At 37.3% G+C, this 24,169-nt stretch overlaps 1 protein-coding gene across 6 annotated transcripts in view; it reads right to left on the reverse strand.

The window, feature by feature from the left end:
* The window catches only part of PRELID2 (PRELI domain containing 2), a 242,249-nt gene that overhangs the window by 136,850 nt on the left and 81,230 nt on the right, over nt 1-24,169 (reverse strand). For 2 of the 6 annotated variants that reach the window (XM_077137307.1, XM_077137311.1), the window contains one exon: nt 20,262-20,520. The exons of the other annotated variants lie outside the window; for them this stretch is intronic. The gene's annotated coding sequence lies outside the window, so the exon portion shown is untranslated. Of the gene's footprint in view, nt 1-20,261; nt 20,521-24,169 lie in introns of those variants that run through there. 6 annotated transcript variants of the gene reach the window in all.

A 24,169-nucleotide genomic window follows, 5' to 3' on the forward strand; every position in this document is an offset into this window, starting at 1 on the left:
ATCAGAGAGTGGAAGCTCACCAAGGTGCTCATCAGTGGGAAAAATGAATAATCAGAATAGGGTGGATATTTACTATGCAGGCCATGTGGCAACTGTCCTGCACCATATCCCCTCAGCCAGATTTTTACTTCATCTGTAGCCTTGCACACTGATGGTTTCTCACCTCACACCCTGCCATATATCTAGTAGTACTAAGAGACACCCTAGGGGATCTCTGTATTCCAGGGAAACTCTTCTTTACCTCCATTGTGTAGCTGCAGCCCTATTTCCCCTTGATAGGATCAATCACCACTCCCATTTCCACCCCTTGATTCCTGGACCTGTATATCAGACCACACAGCTAGTAAATGGCAGACTTACTAGATGACATCTGAACTGTGATCCACATGATTCCAAAGTCTTGTCTCTTAAGGTCCCTTCCAAACCCAAGTTTCTATATTCCCAGATGCCAACCTGAACCTCTTATTCTACAAATGAAAAAGAAGCTATAATTAGCCTAACTAATTCTAGCTCTATAATCATAATAGACAAGATTCCAGTAGGAAATGTAGATTAATCAAACTGGATAATTCAAAGAAATTCAATTAAAGTCTTTTCACAAAGAAGTATTGTAACACACACTCAAGAACACATCAAATAAGGCAAAATGGTGCTTATTGTACCTAGAGAAAGAGGGCAAATAAGATTTCATGACAATGACATGACAGGGTATAAAGGACATCATTTGTATCAAGAAAAATAAATTAAGGGATATATAAAAGTTTCTCTTTGATATAGCTAGCATCACTATGCAGTTACATTTAAAATTTGATAAATATATGCCAGGTACTAGTTACGTGCTCATAGACAGGTCATTTACCCTCTGTGAGTCTTTGCTTCTTCATCTGTAAATTACCTGTTATCATTTTCACAGGGTTACTAAAAGAATTAAATAAGATAATATGTGCTTAGTAAACTAGAAATCCCTCTACAAATATGAGGGATTACAGTTACACGTGAAATAAGCAAAATGGATGATCAGATTATCACATTGTGAGACTAAGGCAATCTTACTCAGGGCTCCCCCTGAAGTGAGCAGAATTTTAGCTCCTCAGAGAAATGGCATTGTTTTATTTAAAACCTTGCTGATGTCACAGGCTTGTCATCCAGGATCATTGATTATGGCCTCTGACATCTAGAAAATGTAAGTCAGGCATCATTTTATAATTTAAAAAGATGACAATAAGTCCATGCAAGGAAATCAAAACCACAATGAGATAATGAGATACCATTTCATACACACTAGAATGGCTCCTATTTAAAAAAAGTTACAAGTGTTGGAAAGGATGTGGAGAAATGGGAACACTCACTGGTTGCTTGGTGGGAATGAAAAAGGTGCACCTGCTGTAGAAGACAGTTTGTCAATTCCTCAGAAAGTTAGGTTTAGAATTACCACATCACTTATCTATCCCACTTTTCAGTATATATCTGAAAGATCTGAAAGCAGAGTCTTGAGCAGATATGTGCACAATGATGTTGATAGCAGCATTATCCACAATTCTCACAAAATAGAAACAACCTGTGCCCATCAACCTATGAATGGTGTGTTAGTTAATAAGCTGCTGGATTGCAATATACCAGAACAGGAAGGGAATTTAAATTCAAATTAAAGTCTTTAAAAAGGGGAATTTAATAAGTTACAACTTTACAGTTCTAAGCCTATAAAAATTTCCAAACTAAGGCATCCAGGAAAAGATACCTCAATTTAAGAAAAGCTGATACACCTGGAACACCTTTGTCAGCTGGGACAGCACACTGGTCCCTTGCTCCTGGACTCCGTTGCTTTCAGTCTCTGTTCCTCTGGGGGTTCCTCAACTTGCTTCTCTGGGACTGACTTCCATCTTTTGGCTTCCCTTGGCTCTCTCCAGGATCTAGCTTGCTTAACATTTCATGGCGACATCTGCTGGGCTCCAAGCATCTCAAGTGTTGGCATCGGTATCAGCTCTGCTCTGAAGTTTCTGTCAGCTCTGTCAGCTCTATAGACTCTCTCCAAAATGTTTCCTCTTTTAAAGGATTCCAGTAAACTAATCAAGATCCACCTGGAATGGGTGGAGTCACATCTCCATCTAATCAAAGGTCACACCCACAATTCGGTGTGTCACATCTCCTAGGAGATAATCTAATCAAAAGTTTCCACCCTACAGGATTGAATCAGGATTAAAATAAACAGCGCCCCCTACAAGATTGAATGAGGATTAAAACATGCCTTCTTCTGGGGTACGTAATGCTTTCAAACCAGCACAAATGAACAAACAAAATGTAGTATATCCACACAATGTAATATTATTCAGCCATAAAAAGGAATGAAATAGTCTTCCAGAGGTAGAGGAGAAAAAGAGCAGGGCTGAAAAAGTAGTCAATGAAAAAAACATCTGAAAACTCCCTAAACTTAGCAAAAGAGAAAAATCTACACATTCAAGAAAGTTTGAGTAAACCCAAAATAGGACAGTACCAAAGAAATCAAAATAAAACATAGCATAGTCAAACTTCAGAAAACCAAAGGAAAAAATTCTTGAAAACAATGAGAAGAAAATGACACCTTTCCTCTATAGGAAGAACACGATTCAAATAATGTGTTTCTTATCAGAAATATGGAGGCCAGAAGTTAAGCTTAGGTTAGGGTTACAACATTTTTCATGTGCTAAAAGAACCAACCCAGAACCCCATATATCCAGTGACAGTACCCTTCATCTCAATTGAACAATAACTAAAAATTTTAATCACCAGCAAATCTACCCTAAAAGAATAGCGATGTAGTTCCATGAACAGTAAAGAAAAAAATAAAAGAAAAAGCCTTGGAATATCAGGAAGGATGGAAGAATATGGAAAGAGTAAAAGTATGGGTAAATAAAGTAGAGATCTTCCTTCTCCTTTTGAGTCTTCTAAATTTTTTGATAACTGATGCAAAAATCATAACATTATCCAATATGGTTTTAAATGTATGTAGAAGAAATATTTAAGACAGCAAGGGTATAAGGGAGCAAGGGTAGGGATATAAGAGGAAGTAAGGTATCTACACTTCACTTGAACTGGTAAAATGACAAAACTAGTGATAGTGATTAATTACATATAATTTATATATATATAATGAGATGTCTACAGCAACCACTAAAAAAATCTATAGAGATTAACTAAAAGACTATATATATATATACACACACACATGGTAATGTTATGATTTTTGCATCAACTGGAATTCTAACACGTGTTCAAATAACCCATGGAAGACAAAAAGAGAACAGAAAAACAGGCAAGGAAGAAAGAATAAATCATAATGTCCAGGGCATTTTTGGGGCAGTGAACTATTCTATATGATACTTTATTGGTGGACACCTGACATTATACATTTGTTTAAACCCATTGACCTACAACACAAAGTATGAACTCTAATGAAACTATGAATGTTAAAATAATAATGTAGCAATATTGGTTCATTTATTGTAACAAAGGTACAAAGCTAATTTTAAATAAAAATATTAGGAGAATCTTCAGGATGAATGATTGACGGGAACTGTTTATACTTTCTGGAGCAGTTTTCTTAAACCTAAAATTGCTCTAAAAAACAAAATCTATTAAAAATAAGTGAATATATTAAAAAAATAAATGAATATATAAAAAAGTTTAAATGCAACACAAATAAAATAAAATGGCAGGCTTAAGCCCTAATATATCAATAATTATATTAAAGATAAAGTCTAAATATACTCCTTTAAAAAATCAGAGATTGGCAGAGTGGATTTTAAAACCTGACCTATATAATACATATTATTTTCAAGAAACTTACTTCAAATATAATGATAAAAAATAAAATTAAAATATATATAATGATAAAATCAGATGGAAAGTAAAAGGGTTGAAAAAATATATCATGCATAGAAAGCAAAAGTAGTTGCATTAATATCAGTTAAAATGGGCTTCAGAGCAAAGAAAATTATAGGAACAGAGAGAGATATCATACAATGATAAAAAGTTTAACCCACAAAGAAGACATACAATCCTAAAAGCGCATTTACCAAACAACAGATATGGATGCAAACATTGGTAGATCTGAAAGAAAACATAAACAAGTCCACGATTATAGTAGGAGACATCCACATCCCTCTCTCAGCAATTGATAGAACAACTAAACAGAACAGCAGCAAGGGTCTAGAAAAACTCAATGCCACTAACTAAGAATCAAATCAGTGTTTATACAATACTCAACTCAACAATAGCAGAACACATATTCATTTCAAGTGCCCATGAGACATATATCACAATAGACCACATCCTGAGCCATAAAATAAACCTTAACATATTTAAAAAATTGAAATCACATAGGATGTATTCTTCCACAACAGTAGAGTCAAACTAGAAATCAGTAACAGGAATATAAGAGGGATATCACCAAACACTTGGAAACTGAACCCACTTCTAAATATTTCATGAGTCAGAAAGGAAATCTCATTGGATATCAAAAATGCATTGAAATGAATTAAAATGAAACTACACCACATAAAAATTTGTGGGTCACAGAACAGTGCTAGAAGGGAAATTTATAGCATTAAATGTGTACATTAGAAAAGATGAAAAGGCTCAAATTAATAATCTAAACTTAAGACCTAGAAAAATAAACACAAAGTAAGAAAAAGACAGAAAAAATGAAAGTAAGATCTGAAATAAATTAAATAGAAAATAGAAAAGCAATAGCAAAAATCAATGAAAAAAAGAGCTGGCCTTTGAAAAGATCAATACAATGGGCAAATCTCTAGCAAGACTGATAAGGAAACAAGAGAGAGGACATAAATTAAGGACAAAAATTACCAATATCAGGAATAAAACAGGAAATACTATTGGACACCAGGCATCCATCCAAAGGATAACAAGGAAATATGAACAGCTCCAAATATAAAAATTTGACAACTTAGATTAAATGAACCAATATCTCAAAAATACCACAATTCATCCAACATAAAATAGATCACTTGAATAGCCCTATAACTATTAAAGAAATTAAATTTATAACGTAATAAATTTCCAAAACAAAAGTATCTGTGTGGTGGTCACATTGAGGAAATCTTCCAAATGTTTAAAGAAAAATTAGCACCAACTCCACACAATCTCTTAAAAAAAAAAAGAGGATGGAACACTTCCCAACTGATTTTATGAAATTAGTATTACCCTGATATCAAAACCAAAGACAGTACAAAACAAAAACAAAAAACACTATAGCTCAATATCCCTCATGAACATACATGTGAAAATCCTGAACAAAATATTAGTAAACCAAATTCAACAGCATTTTAAAAGAATTATATGCCATGGTAAAGTAAGATTTATTCCAAGTATGGAAGACTGGTACAATACTTGAAAGTCAATAAATGTAATTCACCATATTAACAGGCGAAATAAGAAAAATCACAGGATCATTTCAATCAATGCAGAAAAAGCATTTGAAAAAATTCAATATCCATTCATGATAAAAACTCGCAGGAAAACAAGAATAGAGGGGAACTTCATCAACTTAATAAAGAGCAGCTACAAAATATCAATAACTAACATTATACTTAATAGTAAATGTGTTTTCCCTAAGTTTGGGGACAAAGCATGAGTGGTGGTTCTGCTCCCACCACTTTGATTCAACATAGTCCTGGAAGTTCTGACCATGCAATAAGCCAAGAAAAATAAATAAAAGGCATACAGATCGGAAATGAAAAAATAAAACTGTTTCCATTTACAGAGGATACAATTGTCCACATAGAAAATCCTAAGGAATTTAACAAGAAAAACTCCTAGAACTAATAAATGAGTTCAGCAAGGTCACAGGATACAAAATAAACATACAAAAATTAATTATATTTCTATACACTAGAAATGGATGCATAGACACTGAAATTAAAAATATAATACTATTTTAAATCCCTCAAAAATTTGACCCAGCCACAGCATATCATAATCAAACTGTTAAAGGTTAAAGATAAAGAAAGAATTACACAAGAGAGAAGCAACCTGTCACATACTAGGGAGCCTCAGTAAGATTAAGTGCTGATTTCTCAACTGAAACCATGGAGAAAAGAAGGCAGTGGGAGAACATATTTAAAGTCCTGAAAGCAAATAATTGCCAACCAAGAATTCCATATCTGGCAAAAGTGTCTTTTGAGAGTGAGGGAGAAATTAAGACATTCCCAGATAAACAAAAGTTGAAGATTACTTCACCACTAGACCAGCCCTACAAGAAATGCTAACAGGAATTCTGCAGGTTGAAAGGAAAGGACATTAGACAATTTTCTGAGGCCACATAAAGAACCAAAGATCTCAAGGAAGGGTAAAAACATGATAAATATAAATACCTGTACTATTGAATTTTTTTATTGGTAACTCTACCTTTTACTTGCTACAGTAGCTAAAATGCAGATGCATAAAATGTACTGATAAACCAATGGTTTTGGATTCATAATGTATAAATATGTAATTTGTGATAAGAACTACATAGTGGTGTGGTGATGGAAAGGTATGGGAACATAATCTATGGATGCTACTGAAGTTAAGTTGGTATCAAGGCAAACACAATTGTTACAGATTTAGGATGCTAAATTTAATTTAAGCCCCATGATAACCATCAAGAAAATATCAGAAAATGTGCAAACCAGAGACAGAAAGTAGAGTACCAGTTATCAGGGGTGGGAGTCAGGGGCAGTGGGGAGATAATGCAAAATGAATGTAGTTTTCTTTTTGGCATGAAGGGAAAGTGCTAGTAATGAATGGTGGTGAGGGGACCGCAGCACTGTAAATGTGATTAATCCCACTGAATGGTATGCTTGGGAGGAGTTGCGATGGGAAGATTTATGTTGTATAAGTGTTTCCACAATTGGAAATAAAAGAGAAACTAAACAGAAAATGACGATTAAATGCAAAACGTTATACTGGATGGGATCTAAGAAGAGGAGAAAAAACATAAAATGACATTATTGAGACTTAAGAAAAACTTAGACTATAGAATGCTAGCTTTATATCAATGTTGAATTTCTTGAACTTGATAATTACTTAAGATGATTGCATAAGTGAATGTCCTTGTTCATAGGAAATGTACATGAAAGTATTAAGTATTCAAAAAGTATGATGTGTGCAATCTGCTCTCAAATGTTCAGAAAACTATAGATTAATAGAAAGACAGAGATAGGTCGAAGAAAAGGAAAGGAGGGAGGGAGGGAGAGAAAAAGGAAGAAATGGCAAAGTTGGCCAAAATGTTAAAATTGATGGCTCTGGCTTTTCTGGGTATCTGGGGGGTGAGAGTATATTGGAGTTCTTTGTATATGGTTTGTATTCTTTCGCCAACTCTCCTATAAGTTTAAAATTATTCCAACATAAAATGTTTTTAAAATCTAACAAAAGGATTTGTATGCTAAAAACTGTATAATGGTGATGAAAGAAATCAAAATATTCTAAATAAATGAATTTAAAAACCCAAGGATTGCAAAACTTAATATACAAAGGCTGTCAATTTTCCCAAAATTGATATGAAGGCTTAGCACAATTCTTATCAAAACCCCAGCAAGATTTTGTGTAGATGTAGATAAGACTATTCTAAAATTTATATGGAAAGGCAAAGACCAGAATAGCTAAAATAATTGTGAAAAAGAATAAATTGGGAGAAATCAGTCCACACAATTTCAAGAGCTGTTTTATAGCTACAGTAATCACAACTCTCTGGTACTAGTGGAAGGATAGATACATAGATCAATGGAACAGAACAAAGAACACTGAAATAGACACACCCAGGTACGTTCAACTGATTTTTAAAAAAAGTGCAAAGGTGATGCAATGGAGGAAACACAGCCTTTTCAACAAATGAGCAGTAGGACATACATAAGCAAAAAAAAAAAAAAGAGCCTTGATCTAAGCAAAAATAAATAAATAAATCAAAATGGATCATAGGTGTGCTGGTTTGAAAGGATGTATGTCTCCTAGAAAAGCCATGTTTTAATCTAAATCCCATTTCATAAAGGCAGGAGAATCCCTATTCAATACTGTATGTTCGAAACTGTAATTAGATCATCTCTCTGGAGATGTGATCAAATCAAGAGTGGTTGTTAAACTGGATTAGATGACGACATGTCTCCACGCATTTGGGCGACTCTTGATAAATTTCTGAAGTCCTACAAAAGAGGAAACATTTTGGAGAATGAGAGATTCACAGAGAACAGAGAATGTTGCAGCACCACGGAGCAGAATCCATCAGCCAGGCTTTGGAGATGAAGAAGGAAAACACCTCCCGCGGAGGTTCATGAAACAGGAAGCCAGGAGAAGCAGCTAGCAGATGACACCGTGTTCTAGTTTGCTAGCTGCTGGAATGCAATATACCAGAAATGGAATGGCTTTTAACAAGGGGAATTTAATAAGTTGCTGGTTTACAGTTCTAAGGTTGAGAAAATGCCCCAATTAAAACAAGTCTTTAGAAATGTCTAATCAAAGGCATCCAGGGAAAGATATCTTGGTTCAAGAAGGCCGATGAAGTTCAGGGTTTCTCTCTCAAGTGGAATGGCACATGGCAAGCACAGTCAGGGCTTTTCTCTCATCTGGAAGGGCACATGGCGAATACGGCGTCATCTACTAGCTTTCTCTCCTGGCTTCTGGTTTCATGAAGCTCCCTGGGAGGCGTTTTCCTTCTTCATCTCCAAAGGTCACTGGCTGGTGGACTCTCTGCTTCATGGTGCTGCAGCATTCTCTGCTCTCTCTGAATCTCTTTCTCCAAAACATTTCCTCTTTTATAGGACTCCAATAAACCAATCAAGACCCACCCAAATGGGTGGAGACATGTCGTCACCTAATCCAGTTTAACAACCATTCTTGCTAAATCACATCATCCAGGGAGATGATCTGATTACAGTTTCAAACATATAGTATTGAATAGAGATTATTCTACCTTTATGAAATGGGATTTATATTAAAACATGGCTTTTCTTAGGGGGCATACTTCCTTTCAAACCAACACACGCCGTGTTTGCCACGTGCCCGTCCAGCTGAGAGAGGAACCCTCACTGTATTCACCATGTGCCTTTCCAGATGAGAGAGAAACCGTGAATTTCATCAGTCTTCTTGAACTGTTTGTTTCCCTGGATGCCTTTGATTGGACATTTCTATAGACTTGTTTTAACTGGGATATTTTCTCGGCCTGAGAACTGTAAACTAGCAATTTATTAAATTCCCCTTTTTAAAAGTCATTCTGTTTCTGATATATTGCATTCTGGCTGCTAGCAAACTAGAACAATGGGCTTAAATGTAAAACATGTAACTATAAAACATTAGGATAAAAAAGTAGGAGAAAGTCTTCAGAATCTAGTGTTAGCCAAAAAGTTCTTAGGCTTGTTACCAAATGTGCAAACCATAACGGAAAAATGGCTAAATTGAACTTGACATATTAATGTAAATTAATATAAAATGGCACAGCCACTCTGGAAAACACTTTGACAGTTTCATATAAAACTAAACATGGAAAATGATAAAATTTTATAGTATATGAAATATAATTCAATACAAAGAAAAAAACAACTAAACATTCAACTACAAAACTGCTCAAATTGCACTTCTGGGCTTTTATCCCAGAGAAATGAAGACATACATTAGCACAAAAATCTGTACATGAATGTTATAGCATCTTTATTTATAAAAGCAGATAACTGGGAACAATTGAGAGGTCCTTCAGTGAGAGAACGGTTAAATAAATTGTGGTACATTCATAGTATGGAATGCTACTCAGCACTAAAAAGGGACAAACTATTGACACATGCAACAGCTTGGATGAATTTCTAGAGAACTATACTGACAAAAAAAAAATAACCCAATAGCAAGGCCTTGTCACAAAAGTGAAAAGAAAACCTACTCAATGGTAGAAAATATTTGTATACCATACATCTGATAAAGGCTTACTAACTGGAATATGTAAGGACATCTTACAACTCAATAAAAAACACAAACCAATTTTTAAATGGGCAAAAAACTTGGATAGACATTTCTCCAAAGAAGATGTACAAATGGCTAAAAAGCACAAGAAAAGGATGCTCAAAATCACTAGTTATTAGGGAAATGCAAATCAAAGCCACAATAAAATATCATTTTACACCCACTAGAATGGTACTATTTAAAACAAAAAAAACAAAATTTACAAGTGTTAGTGCTTCTCTAAGAAGAAAATTTACAAGCGTTAGAGCTTCTTTTAGAGAAATTTTGTATTTAGAGAAATATGAACACTCATTCATTGCTGGTGGGATGTAAAATGGTGCAGCCGTTGTGGAAAACAATTTGGCAGTTCCTCAGAAAGCTAAATACAGAATTACTATATGACCTGGCAATTCTGCTACTAGGTATGTACCCAGAAAAACTGAAAGCAGGGACTCACACAAATATTTGCACACTGATGTTCATTAGAGGCATTATTTACAATTGCCAAGAGAAGGAAGTACCCCAAGTGTCCATCAGCTGATGAATGGATAAACAAAATATGGTATATACATCAGTGGAATATTATTCAGCTCTAAAAAGGAATGGAGTTCTGATGCATAGAACAGCACAGATGAACCTTGAGGACATTATGCTGAGTGAAATAAGCCATACACAAAAGGACAAATATTGTGTGATCTCACTGATAAGAACTAATTATAACAAGCAATCTTGCATAGTTAGAATAGAGGTTACCAGGGGATAGATTAGGGGTAGAGAATGGGGAGCTGATGTTTAATTTGTAAACATCACAATTTCTATTTAGGTTGATTGTAAGAGTTTGGAAATGGATGGTGGTAATGGTAATGACAGTATGTTTGTGAACGTGGTTGAAAGGGGAACTCTTGGTTTGTATATGTTACTAAAATGAAAGAAGATAAAACATGGGACTCAATAACCAGTGAACCCTGCTGTGCAACATGTTGGACTGGGGTTAATAATCCAAGTCTAAAAAATGTTCTTTCATGAATTATAACAAATATACGACACAGATATAAGATGTTAATACTGTGGCATACGGAGGAAATGCATGTAATGTAAACAATGGACTATAGTTAATAGTACTATTTTAATATTCTTGCATCAGTTATAACAAAGGTACCATACTAATACAAGTGTCAACAGTAGGGAAGTATGTGGGCACACCGTATTCTTTACATGATTTGTCAGTAAACCTACAACTTCTCTAATAAAAAAATAATAAAGCCCCCCAAAACAATGACATATTGTGTGATTCTATTTGTTTAACATTCTGGGAACAGCAAAATTATAGAGATGGAACACAGATTAGTGGTTGCCAAAGGTTAAAGAGTGGGTTGTAGACTGAGAAAGGTGGGTGTGGCTATAAAAAGGCAGCATTAAGGACCCTAGTGGTGATGGCAATGTACGATACATCTTGACTGTATCGAGGTCAGTATCCTGGCTTTGATATTGCAGTACAGCTTTGAAAAATATCACTACTGGAGGAAATTGGGTAGAGAGCACACAGGAGCTCTTGCTATTATTTCTTAACAACTGCATGTAAATCTACAGTTACTGCTGTCTTAGTTTCCCAGCTGCTATGATACATATCACACAATAGATTGGCTTGAATGACAGAAATGTATTGGCTCATGGTTTTGATAGAAGGCTTGCTTCCTCTCTGGTTGTTAGCATTGGGTGCTGGCTTGCTGTAATCCCTGGTGTTCCTTGGCTTGAATCCCTGCCTCCCGTCCCTTGGTGAAGTCTTTTCTCTTTCAGTTTCATTGACTTCAGGCTTTTGGCTCCTCCCTGTGGCTTTTTCTACGTCTGAATTTCTTCTGCTTATAAAGGATTAAACTTATACAATTAAAGACCCTTCTCATTCAATTGGGCCACACCTTAACTAATAATAACCCTATCAAGAGGTTTTGTTTACAATGAGTTCACACCCACAGGAATGCCCATTGAGAAGGTGTTTTCTGGAGTATATAATTCACCACACTACAACCACAAAATAAAAGGTGGAATTAAAGAATAATATCCAATAATGCTTTTGATTTTACTAAAGATAATGCAATAAAAATACTTTCATCATTTACAAAACAAGAAAATCATTCGTCAGTAGGTTTACTGACAAATCATGTAAAGTATATGGTGTACTCACATACCTCCCTACTGTTGACACTTGTATTAGTATGGTACCTTTGTTATAAATTATGAAAGAATATTAAAATAGTACTATTAACTACAGCCCATTGTTTACCTTACATGCATTTTGGGGCACCTGCCCCAAACCCCAGCAGAAAACCTCTGTCTCCCTACTTGCTTCATTTTTAAAGTGCCCATCTCAAAACTATATTGGGAAAAGTCAGATGAAATAAATTGTTGATAACCTGATTCTTCAGTTAGAGACTGGAGAAAACCTGTAGTTGCAAACCTTTTTTAGATTTGTGCCTTCTTTTCTCTACCAAAGAGCTCAGTAGGCTACATTGATTATGGCCTTTTAGAGGTAAAAGGGTAGGCTGTAACTCTACATTGTCGAGGAACAAAAGGTTAATATAAGTAATTATTTGCTGAGTGTTTGCTGTGTGACAGGCAGTCCCAAGGATTTTTTGTCATAACTCGTTTAATCCTTTCAACAAATAGGCATTATTATTACTCCTACTTTACCATATGAGGAAAATGAAGCCCTGAACACTTAAGTAACAGAGCTAATGTATAGCACAGCCAGAATTCCTATTTAGCCTTCTGGCTCCAGAGCCCACGCTCTCATCTACCATACTATGCTACCTTTAAGCTCTGCAGAATGCTTGGGCTATGGCCATTGCCCAACAGATACTGGAATCAGATCAGAGGCTTAGATTTCTGGTATTATTTTTATTGTAAGATGTCACTTTTGTGAAAGGAAACTCAGATCTGACCAGGATTTGCTATGTCAACAAAGAAGTGGGAGTGCTGCCATATTTGGCATTCTCGATAGAAATATAGATGCTTTATAAATAAAACTAAAATGTCATTCCACTGGCAACTGTCATATAGTTTCCATCCAGATGACAGTTAAAATATATCTGAGCGAATAAACCAGAAAATAGGTTAGTTATTGGAAATGGCAAGAGCTTCACTATTGCAGAAATAGCTGCACCACTATAATTACAAGAATAAAGAATCAAAACATTGCTTATTAATTTTTTTCCTGGTGTTTGTTATTTTACCCCTTCAAAACTAATTATACCCCTTCCCATTGATTTTTTTTTTTGTATGCTGTATGGTTGGGCCACATTTCATTCGTTTCCCATGTGAGTATCCTGTTATTGCAGCACCATATGCTTGAATTTTTGTTTGTTTTTTGTTTGCTTGTTTGTTTGTTTTGGGAAGTTCATTGGCCAGGAACCGAACCCGGGTCCCATTGATTTTCAACAAGCTCCCCAGATAGTATGCTACAGACTGGTTACAGAAAACTGCAGTATATAGGTATATCTGCTCTGCCTCTATTTAGAGGGGAAGAAAAATGGTAAAAGCATCATATTCACAAATAAAATTCTCCTTACTAGTGTTTTCCCTGAACAAAAGAGGAAACATCACTGTCAAAAAAACCCACAAAACTCCATTACAAGGAAAAATAATTTATAATTTAATATTTAACAATTATTAATAATAATAATTAACTTTAGGTACTTCCCTCCAACAACTAAGAGAGAGGTTTCAGGAGCAGATCAAAGGAAAAATAAATGCCTGGTGGACGCTCTGCTCTTCCCCCATTGTTCTCTGTAAAACCCCTTCCCTCTAATAAGGCCTCAAACCATTGGCAGCATTTATTTTTTCCAATTAGAAATGGTTCTCATAGCACTTGACAGAACAATTAACACCTAAAGAAACAAGTTATAATGCTAGGTTCAGACTTCACACGTATAAAAAGACTACTTTCTATATTGGAATAACTCCAGTGGTAATCTGGTGCATACTGTTTAATCCAATTTAAAACTGTAATTAAAAATTGTAGCCATCTAGTGCTTCAGATGTGATTCCAAGTTTACCAAAGGTTTTACAACCAAAAGACAAGCAGAAAAGCTATACTGAGTTTTTCTCTGCTGTATGATATTAAAAAAAAAGAGAAAAACTTTAAAGAGACATGCTAAACCCACCATGCTACATCCTCCAGTTCTCTGAAATGTTATTTGTGAAAGAAGATATTAGACAGTAAAGGTTTCCTCATAGCTATCCTAACCTAATCAACAACAGACAGGACCTTGGCAGGTTTTTCCTCTCCTTGCACATATCCTATCTCCATTTGCAATAACTTTACCCTGTGGTAATTCACTCATTAAATTCTTTCTGGTGGTTTTTTGTAAACTTCCTGTCCTGGGGAACTGGAGTAATCTTTTTTTCTTTTTTTTTACTGATTGACAAGGATAACTGTGGTTTTTATAAGACTGATGACTATATTCCTAAACAATCACAAAAGACATAAGGGGTTTCAGTCCAAAAGTAATTTCCCCCAACCCCCTAGAGAAACTGGCAACGTCATAATTCAAAGTTTGAATGACTAATGGGCTTTTGAATTTAGGCAACACCTAAAGGCAAAAGGAGGAATAAATATACGTATACATATAAAATTGAACAGTTAGCATTTTCTCTTTTGTCATCGGATCTAAAAGTTCATCCTGGCACCATCACAAAGAAGTAATAGTTCTATCAGCAGCCTAACAGATGGCAGGCACAAAATGGCTCTAACCTTCTCTGATAGTTGGAGAATAGCTCCATGGAGTTTAATTTAACAGGATGGTGGCTGCTATTTTTTCTCTGCCACCTCTTGCACAGCATGCCTGTCCATAGCTGGGAGAGCTACCTCTGAAGGTAGAGAAGTGCAGTTACTCAGGTTAACCCTTTGAGACAACCAAGGGTCTTGAGTTATTATGGGATCTTTTCTCTGCATGAGATTTTGTTCCAAATGCAACTCAGACTTTTGATCTTAACAAACAGGCTGAGCATGGTGGAGTATTTTTAGCATCTCTTTTCTCCTATTAGCATTTTCTTCCACAGTGAATTATATTTTTCTGAGGGACAGGAAGCCAAGCACTAGATAGGTAAGGCTTCAGAAGACTAACTCCCTCTTCCACCTAACTTCTTAAGGTTTCACACTTAGGGAGAGCAAACATATGTTCTGAAGTGGTAGGAATCACTGCTTCAGGTATGCAGAAAATGTCACCTTTTAAAATTTCTCTAAGTTAGCTTAATTTCTGTGGCCCCTCTCCACCTGCCTCAATCTGTCCACGGTTGTGTTAAGGTCCAGGAGTTTGCAGGATGAGCCCACACTGGTTAGCATGCTCTGCCCACCGCAGGGACATCTAGGAAACACTATGCTGATGCTGCAACCCCAAAGTCAGGAAAGTCCTCAGTCTAGCATGTAATAGTCACAACCACCTGAAGGTGAAAGACTTTTAAACCTGGATGGCCTGTATCCTGCAGTCTTTCTGCATATAAAGCTGGGCCTAGAGAGAAGCTTTCTTCCAAAGGGTATGATGTGTTCCTAAACTAATTCGGATATGATCATCCATAACCATGCATCTGCTGGTGAGGCACTGGAAACACCAAGCTACACATCACTGTGTTGGTCTCTCCACTGTGCATCCTATGTCCTTTAAGTAAGAAAACAGTGTTCTACCCAACAAGTAACCACGTCTGATCTTACAGTGAATGGGTGCCCACTGCTGCCATCTACCTGTCAGTATAATTACGGTGCAAGTGTTAAAGTAACCCACTGGGTCAAGGTAAAAGAAGACAAATCTTGCCTTTTACTTGCACAGAGTAGGTAGTCAACTAAATGCTTGTTAAAGTAAGGTCTCTGCTCATATAGGTAAATTTCTTACCCTGGATCTACTAAGGGAAGGGCATTAACAGGGCTTGGATAAGGCATTTTGGTAATAAGACACAGAAACCTGCTCAAACTAATTCAAGTAAAACAAGGACAAATAAAAAGATGAAGGTAAGTCTTAGAGAAATAAAGTAAAGAAGGTAGAGCTCAGCATCAGAGGTCAATAAGCAACTACTCTGTCTTACTCATTCTCCTTCTTTGGGCCACCTGGCTTTGTACCACTGTTTCTGTGCTGCTTCCTTTCTTTTCCCTCCGCAGATTCTGTCCTCTGCTCCATTAGCACATGACTCACCAGGCTCACCCAAAAATGGTGGCCTCTGCTTACATATGGGATAAATTCCAATGGCTTACCCTGGGGGAAAGGGGCAGCTCATATCTTATCACCTTCATCTGGGGCAGGTGAAAAGGACTCAGATCATTACTACAAACAAACAATATATGCTGTATTGTGACATCTCAAAGAAATTAGAATTCCTGCATAAATATAAGTTGCAACACCTTTATTTCATGATAACTGCAGGATTGAATTTCATACATATACAACTAACTTATAGCTCCAAATCACAGTAACACTGAATCAAAAACACTTTATCATGCATAAAAACATAGCCTGAGAAATTTTCAATTGAATTTTAACCCTCAAGTTTCACATTATAGAATCATACATTTAAAAATATTAAAACAATCTCTGAAACAACAATTGAATAGATTAAGGAAAATCATTTGTAGCAACATCTCTTTCCAATCAGGGAAAAAAGAAAACTTCAGTTGAGGATCAGAAGGTAAGTTAGAGGAATATTTTTGAGACACTAAGATGTCATGAAGTCAAAGCTCATTTTGTTCCTAGAAAAGCTTCTCAAAGTCTCACTCAGATCCTTCTTAGTATGCAGTTATATGATTTAAACAACCCCACAGTAAACTGGAAGGAAGTTCCTGAAGGAAGGCACAATAATGACAGAGAGAAATGAAAGGTAATAGTGAGGGAAAAGAAAAACTAAAAACCTCTAGGGAACTCAAAAAGCAAAGACATTTAGGCCAGTCAGTGTAGGGACTTTAACAAACCAAAATAGGACCTGAAATAATTAAAAACATATATGATGGCCTTGCAAAGGTGTGATTATCTTTAGTAGATTCTGCTTGCAAAAGCAAGAAAATATATACTAAATTAAGAAATAGTTCCATCTACAAGCTAAAGAGATGCGCTAACATAAAAAATAACCTTGAGTTATCTATAGACTACACCCCACAAGGCCAAATGAATGGTACATTATTGCACAGATACTGCTTATAAAATACACCAAGTAATTTATATAAAAAAGAATGCAGCACCCTTTTCACCCACATACAATTAAAACCATAAACGTTCCTTCAGGGTTAAAGCACCTCAATCATGTAGGGATAGCTCAAGTCAGCTTCTCTCCACATAAGAACTTTTTATTGTGTCCTGAGTGATCAACTGTATTGATCAGTGGCCCAACTAATTGCAAATGTTCCTAAACAATAGGAGACACAGAAAAAAAGCACCTCCTCTAAATCAGTATTGCTCAAAATGTGGTCTGTTGAACAGCACATCCAAATCTGAAAACTTGTTTAAAATGTAGTTTTCCTGAGCCCTGACTGAAGTTGTAAGGATCAAAATTGCTGGGGGAGGGGCCTGGGAGTCTGCATTTTAGCACTCCTCCCCAAGGATTTCTTCACATCAAATCCTGGCACTCACCACAGTAAATCATCACCCTATAATGAAAGCTCATTAACCTAGCAAGGAGTCTGTGCCTGTAAATTAACCCTTTCTCAGCCTTGTTCCTACTGTGCCCGATAAGATAGAAGTCCTGGTTTCAACATCTTACACTAGACTGTAGAAAATAAAATAAAACGAAACATGGGCTTATCACAAGAAAAGAATTACTAAAAATAAACTCCAAAAAAATCTTATAACAAAACAACAGGGTGGGCAATGGTGATGCAGTGGCAGAGTTCTCTCCTGCCATGCTGGAGACCTGGGTTCGATTCCTGGTGCCTGCCCATGCAGAAAAAAAGAACATACATAAAAATAAAATAAAAAAAAATAAACTCCAACACACTCAAATTAATTTCAAAAAGAACATTTTCTAAACCATTCATCTGAAGTTTAAAGCAACAGATGCTGGCAGGGCAAAGGAAAAGAAAAAAAGCTGAGAAGAAAAAGTGTCTGGAGCAAGTCCAGGGGATTACTTGGGAATGGAAATGGAGGAAAATACATCTGAAAGAAGTCTTGGAAGGGAGGCAAAATGCAGCTTAGCAGAACAGAAAAATGCAAACTTATTAAAACTGGCCTGGGTGTCTAGGTTGGTCCTCACCATTCTTACAGCAGAGGCTGTTTGCTTGCTACTGGCTGAGAAAGCAGTCGGCCAGGACAATGTGTTTTAAGATTCTGAATAAGTTGATAACACATAACAATTGGGAGATTTTTTTTTATTATTATTATTCAGTCTTTCGAAAAACTGAAAACCGGAAGAACCAGAAAAACCAGCTGCAAGGCAACACTGTGCAGGGGCCGGGCAGCAGCTGTCCGCCTTTAGCCAAGCATGAGCCCCCAAATTCTCGCCAGTAGCCATCTGCTTGCTTCACTCACCACATCACCTGCCAGATCCCTGCAGACACCTGCACCTGCCACCTGGGCTTAGAGGAATTAAGGCAGAAATGCAACCTCTCTGTGCTTTCCACTTTTCACTGTTAATAAAAATTCCTACTACAAAGATCCTTTACTATTTCAGAGTTAACCTAGAAAGGTGTTGGATAATATCTCAAATTATCTGAACTCCATTGCAGTAGTCTCAACCTTATCTGCACATTGGAAGTACCTGGGAAATTTTAAAACTGTGGACACCTGGGTCCCACCTCCAGAAATTGTGATATATTGGTTTGGGATGCAGCCTGGGAGTGCATAAAACTCCCCAGGTGATTCTAATGGGCAGCCAAGGTTGAGAATTCCTACCTAAGGGATGCAAGTTATTGAGAATAAAGAACTAAGTTTATTCCAATGTCAAACACCAAATACAAATTTCTTGCCTCTCACTTATGTGATAATTTATATCACCTCTTACTTTTGAAAATGGGCCATTATTCCCAAAGCCTATCAACTGCCATTTACAAACTGGAAAAGAAGGTCAAAGTGCATTCTGGTTTCTTCCATTCATTTTCTCTCCATCACAATTGAAGTAAGTAAATGAAAGAAAATTATCCTAAGAAACTAAACTCAGGCAGCACAAATAGCTCAAATACAATAAGAAAAGGCTTGCAGTGGCAGGCTTGTATGAAAAAGTACAATTTCTTCGAAATTCATCAATGCACTAAGTGGAAAAATTTACAAATATTAAGAAAAGGACAATTTTCCCGACTTTCCAGTAATGGCCCACTTTTTATCTTAAGAAGATGAATTCCAAATTATTGCCTCTCTTCAAGCTTTCTGTTAGGCAGTGTGCATTTATATTTTGGCTTCCAATCATGGGAAAAGCAAACTACTGTCATCTAATTTTCAAACAGTGATTCTACTTTATATTACATTTGAAAAGTATATTTCCAAAATGATTTCACATAATAATAATGGCTTCTATTTACTGAACTTCTAGTATGCATCAGGCAGTGTGCTAGATTATATACATGATGTCAAATCGGTCAAACAACCTCATTAAGCTGATTCCATAACCCCAATTACAATTGCCCGCCCTTCAGAGGCTGGCAATGGTGGCTCGGTGGCAGAGTTCTTGTCTGCCATGCTGGAGACCCGGGTTCGATTCCTGGTGCCTGCCCATGCCAAAAAATGAAAGAAAAAAGAGCTTCAGAGAGATTCAAAATGATGTACATGATCATTGAGCTAGGAAGTGGCAGCATCTGGACTCAAATCCAGGTCTGGCTAACTCTCAAATCTTGTGCTCTTCACACTAAATCACCTTGTTGTAGCTTCACAATCCACAGGCAAAAAAGATGAGATGTTATTCTCCCTATTTGCCCAGTGAAAAACAGAGAGCTTGGTGATTTCTCCACCTCGTGGAACAAGTTAGTAGCACTCAAGATTAGAACCTGTTTTCTCAGACTTCTACCAAGTTCTTTCAGGGGTTCAAATCACAGTTCACATGTATAGTATAAAAGCAATACTGAACAGCAGTTATGTAATGCTTCTGAACAGAATAAAATTCTTCTGATTTCTGAGAATCTTAAACATGGTTTAGCTTCAACAAGGTCTGGTACATGCCTAACTGTTCAGGCCACCTGTGAATCAGGCATCAGGTTCATACTGGTCCCAGAATTATCTCATGAATCCTATGAACAATTATGCTCATACTATAAGGGCACAAACACTACATTTCAGGCCTCTGACACGTCCTCTGATAAAATCCTCAGACAATCAGCAGGACACCCTGAGGAAGAACGGACATCATCTTATTTTTCCTTTATTTGCAAAACAGTAAAGAGATTTTGTCATAAAAATCCAGCTGCAGGTCTCATGTCCATGAGTCCCACTACTCGCAGCAGGCTCTCAGGGGAGTGTCTCCGTTTTTGTCATGATAGGAAGGTCTCCTTTTCTTCAAGCCGCTGACACTGCATCCTCAAACCCGTATTCCAGAATGCGTGTCTAGGATGTTCTGTGGTCAAGAATTTATTCTCAAGAGAAAGTAGACACGAGCACAGCTTCCCTACAAGACAAAGCAAACAGGCTTTATCACCTAATAAACATGTCCCACCAATCAATACTTGATTGCCCTCTTTTCAGAAGCAACTCCTAAGAATCACTTGAATTTTATCACTACGGATGATTCCTGAGGAAACTGCATCTCTACCTCCTAATGATCACCAAACAAAGCAAGCACCCCTTTTTATTAAGTCCAACTACCCAGAGGAGAAGTTCAGAGAGGAGCTGAGATATAGCCAAAATTGCTGTCTTAATCATTCTGATGTGATAGGACTCTGATATATTATCAAACTTCACCAACCCTCGTTCTCCAATAGCCTGGGGCAAGAACAAACAGATGCCAGGACTATGTGTTTTATTCCAAAAGAACAGGAAATCAAAAACCTATCAAGTAGATGTGACAGCAACAAAGTCACAAACATATTGGTTAGTGAGTTTTATGTGCTTATGACAAAATCTCCTTCTGAGCTTACTAATTTTTTAATGCCCACTTGGATATACAGGCCAGAGAGCTTTAGAGAAGTTTTTCTCATGCTAGGTATCATATAGACAATGTAGTCACATTCTATGTGAATTTAAACTATACAAATTTGAAATGTGGCATGATACAAAACTATTAAATAAATTCTCCTTATGATGTACACTTACGCAAGTCCCACAAAATGTTTTAAAAACTTTAGAATTGCAAAGTTCCCAAGCTGGCAAATTGAGTAAGCTAACCTACTACTACACCACAGCGCCACTTTACCTGATAAATACAGCACCCATATTTCTTATGCCAGTCTGGTGTGAACTACTCCACTGTGCACATGCATCGGAAATTTATGAGCAATTTAGTTACCATTGGTGCCAGTATTTTAACTTTCATTGTTGTTATCATTTTAAAACTTTTTTGTTTTTTGTGCCTTACAATATCATCCAAGCCTTCATGAAATGGTGGCACCAGAGTTAATACAGGAAATATAACTTTGGAATGGAGATAAGAAGTGATCAACTGCTATATAAAAAAAGGCTAAACAACCACCACAACATGCCCAGAGATGTTAATTTGAGAGAGAGCACGCTCTGATTCAGGGGCAGGCAAACTTTTCCTTAAAGGGACAGATAATAAATATTTTAGACTTTACCGGCTTTAAGGTTTCTGTCCTTAGAGCTTCTTGCTGAAGCTTAAACAGAGCCTCCTAGGAGCGTGGCTATGTTCCAAGAAAACTTTATTTACAAAAACAGGCAGCAGGCTAGATGTGGCCCTTAAGCTGCAGTTTTCTAACCTCTGCTCTGTTAGAAAATGCTGTACACGTATTTAAAATAAGTAATTTCCACATCTTCACTAGTAAGATTTTAAATCCAACTGATTTACAACATAGCAGGTTGGTGTGAGTCGCATCTCCTCTGTTTTCAGTTGTTCTGCTCCAGTGTGGAGTTTGTCAAGATTAAAGCAAGCAGAGGAGGTTAAGATGTTTGTAGTCAGGGAAAAGCCATACAAAGGAGATCATTCCTCTGTTTAAGCTAAAGTTGACGGAATATATTAGAAACCACGATTTCACAACAGCAGCTATTAGCTTTCTCTCAGTGCTCCAGCATTTCATCTCTCTCCACCCAGCAAACTGCATTCATTCAAAGTGTGGTCCCAGGACCGGAAGCTTCAGCATCAACCAGGAACTTTCTCAGAATGGCAAATTCTCGGGCCTCACCCAGACCTACTGAATTAGAATTTCTAGGGTGGTGCCCAGCAATCTGCTTACCAAGTGCAGGCGATTCTGGTGCTCCCTGAAGTTTGAAAACCACCGATTTAATTTTGAAAACCACTAGGTAGGTACACAGCTTTCCCATGTAAGTGGAGTCAGTCCCCTCACTCTTGCACTGACTTGGAGCTGACTTGAAATCCCACCCCAGGGAAAGATGAGAGCTCTGTGCCCGAGTGCGTGACCACAGGAGATGCTTAGTGAACCTCACAAACAAGTCAGTCTAGAAAAAGAGACACGTGGCCAAGGTTTTCTAGACAACTTTTCAAGGAACGGTGGATGTAGGAGCAAATCATTTAGATTCAATCCCAACAAACATTTTTGAGCACCTGCTATGTGCCATGCCTGTGCTGCCTTGCTTGGCCTTTCTGGTAATAAATAAATCTACACTATGTGTTAGGTTTACAGAGGCTTAATATCAGTCAGAATGGAGTCAACCAGCAAACCAGCAGGAACACTACACAATTCTGCAAGCGAATCCCTCCATTCAGAGGTCTGGCCAGTATCCTTTGAGTGCCAAAGTTCTTGTATATAAATATTTCTATTGCTTCTTCTTTGGTTAATAATTCTCAAATCTTATCATTCATCACAATCATCACAGCAGGTTGTTTACATAAAACCATGTGTGCTATACTTTTAAGCCAAGGTAAGGAAATGTGAGGTAATTCTGAATTGTCCAAGGCAACGTTTGTGTTACTCAAAGGTTTCACTTTCCACTGGATAATTTGGCTGGCTTTTGTCCCTCCTCCAGGGTTACCAGGGAAATCCCCTTAATCTTTGCTATTCATAGTGGACCTCCAGGCCACAACTGACAGTTCATGCTAAGGAGAAGAGTCAAAGTGGAACACTGGGACCACCACCCCAGCAATCTTAGGGTGGGGGCTGGTCAGGGCAGAAGGAACAACCATTTCACTAGAGGGCTGGGGCTTTGAGCCCTCACTTCTGGGGAGGGGAGGTGGGAGGAGACACTGAGATCAAGCCCAGGAGCACTGATTCAATCAATCCTGACTACATAATGAAATCCCAATAAACTCTCTGGACACTGAAGCTCAGGGAAGTTCCCTCATTGAGAATACATGTGCCATTACCATGTGGCATCCATGTGTCAAGAGGGTGGCATGTCCTGACTCCAAGGGGAGAAGACTTGGAAACTTCCAATTTGAGGACACTCCTAGATCTCATCTTACACATCTCTTCTCTGGCTTCTTATCTTAAACTAATCATTTAATTATAGCACTTTCTTGAATTCTGTGAGTCATTCTAGCAAATTATCGAGCCTGAAGGGAACATGGAAACCCTTGAATTTGTAGTCATCTTGGCCAGAAGTGGGGTGGCCCTGGGAACCCTGAACCTGCAGCGGCTGTCTGAAGAGACGACAGCCTTATAGAGGACTCTGCCCTTAAACTGGGAGTCAGAATTGCCTTGAACCTTCTCTCGGATGTTAAAAAACCTAAGTTCAATTAATTTTGTAAGCTGCAAACCCATGACACTCATTTATTTTGGCTTTGATTCTGTCTGAACTTGGCACTGCCTTCTCCAATATGAAGCCCATTCTCCTTGATGTGGACAACAGTACTTCAGGAGGAACACAAGTTAAGCAGTTCTGTGATGCCCCCCCCCACACACGCTTTCTGTTAACCCTACATCATTTGCCCTAAACTGGAGGCTGCCTGTACGTCCACCCTGCGCCCATGTCAGACATTGCTAGTCCCTCAAGGCACTCTTACTCAGAGCCTAGAAATTATTCTCAAGGTCTCAGAATCCCTCCCAATAGCATTTCAGGCAGTCACCTCCATCAGTAGAAATACATATGACTGATGAAATACATTTGTTTCACCAGCCAATCAGCATCCCCTTCCTTATTTTCCTTCCTACTCCAAATATAGCTTTAAATCTCTCTTTTTATTGTTC

This window comes from Tamandua tetradactyla, chromosome 20, assembly GCF_023851605.1.
Source record: "Tamandua tetradactyla isolate mTamTet1 chromosome 20, mTamTet1.pri, whole genome shotgun sequence".
Taxonomy (NCBI): Eukaryota; Metazoa; Chordata; class Mammalia; order Pilosa; family Myrmecophagidae; genus Tamandua; species Tamandua tetradactyla.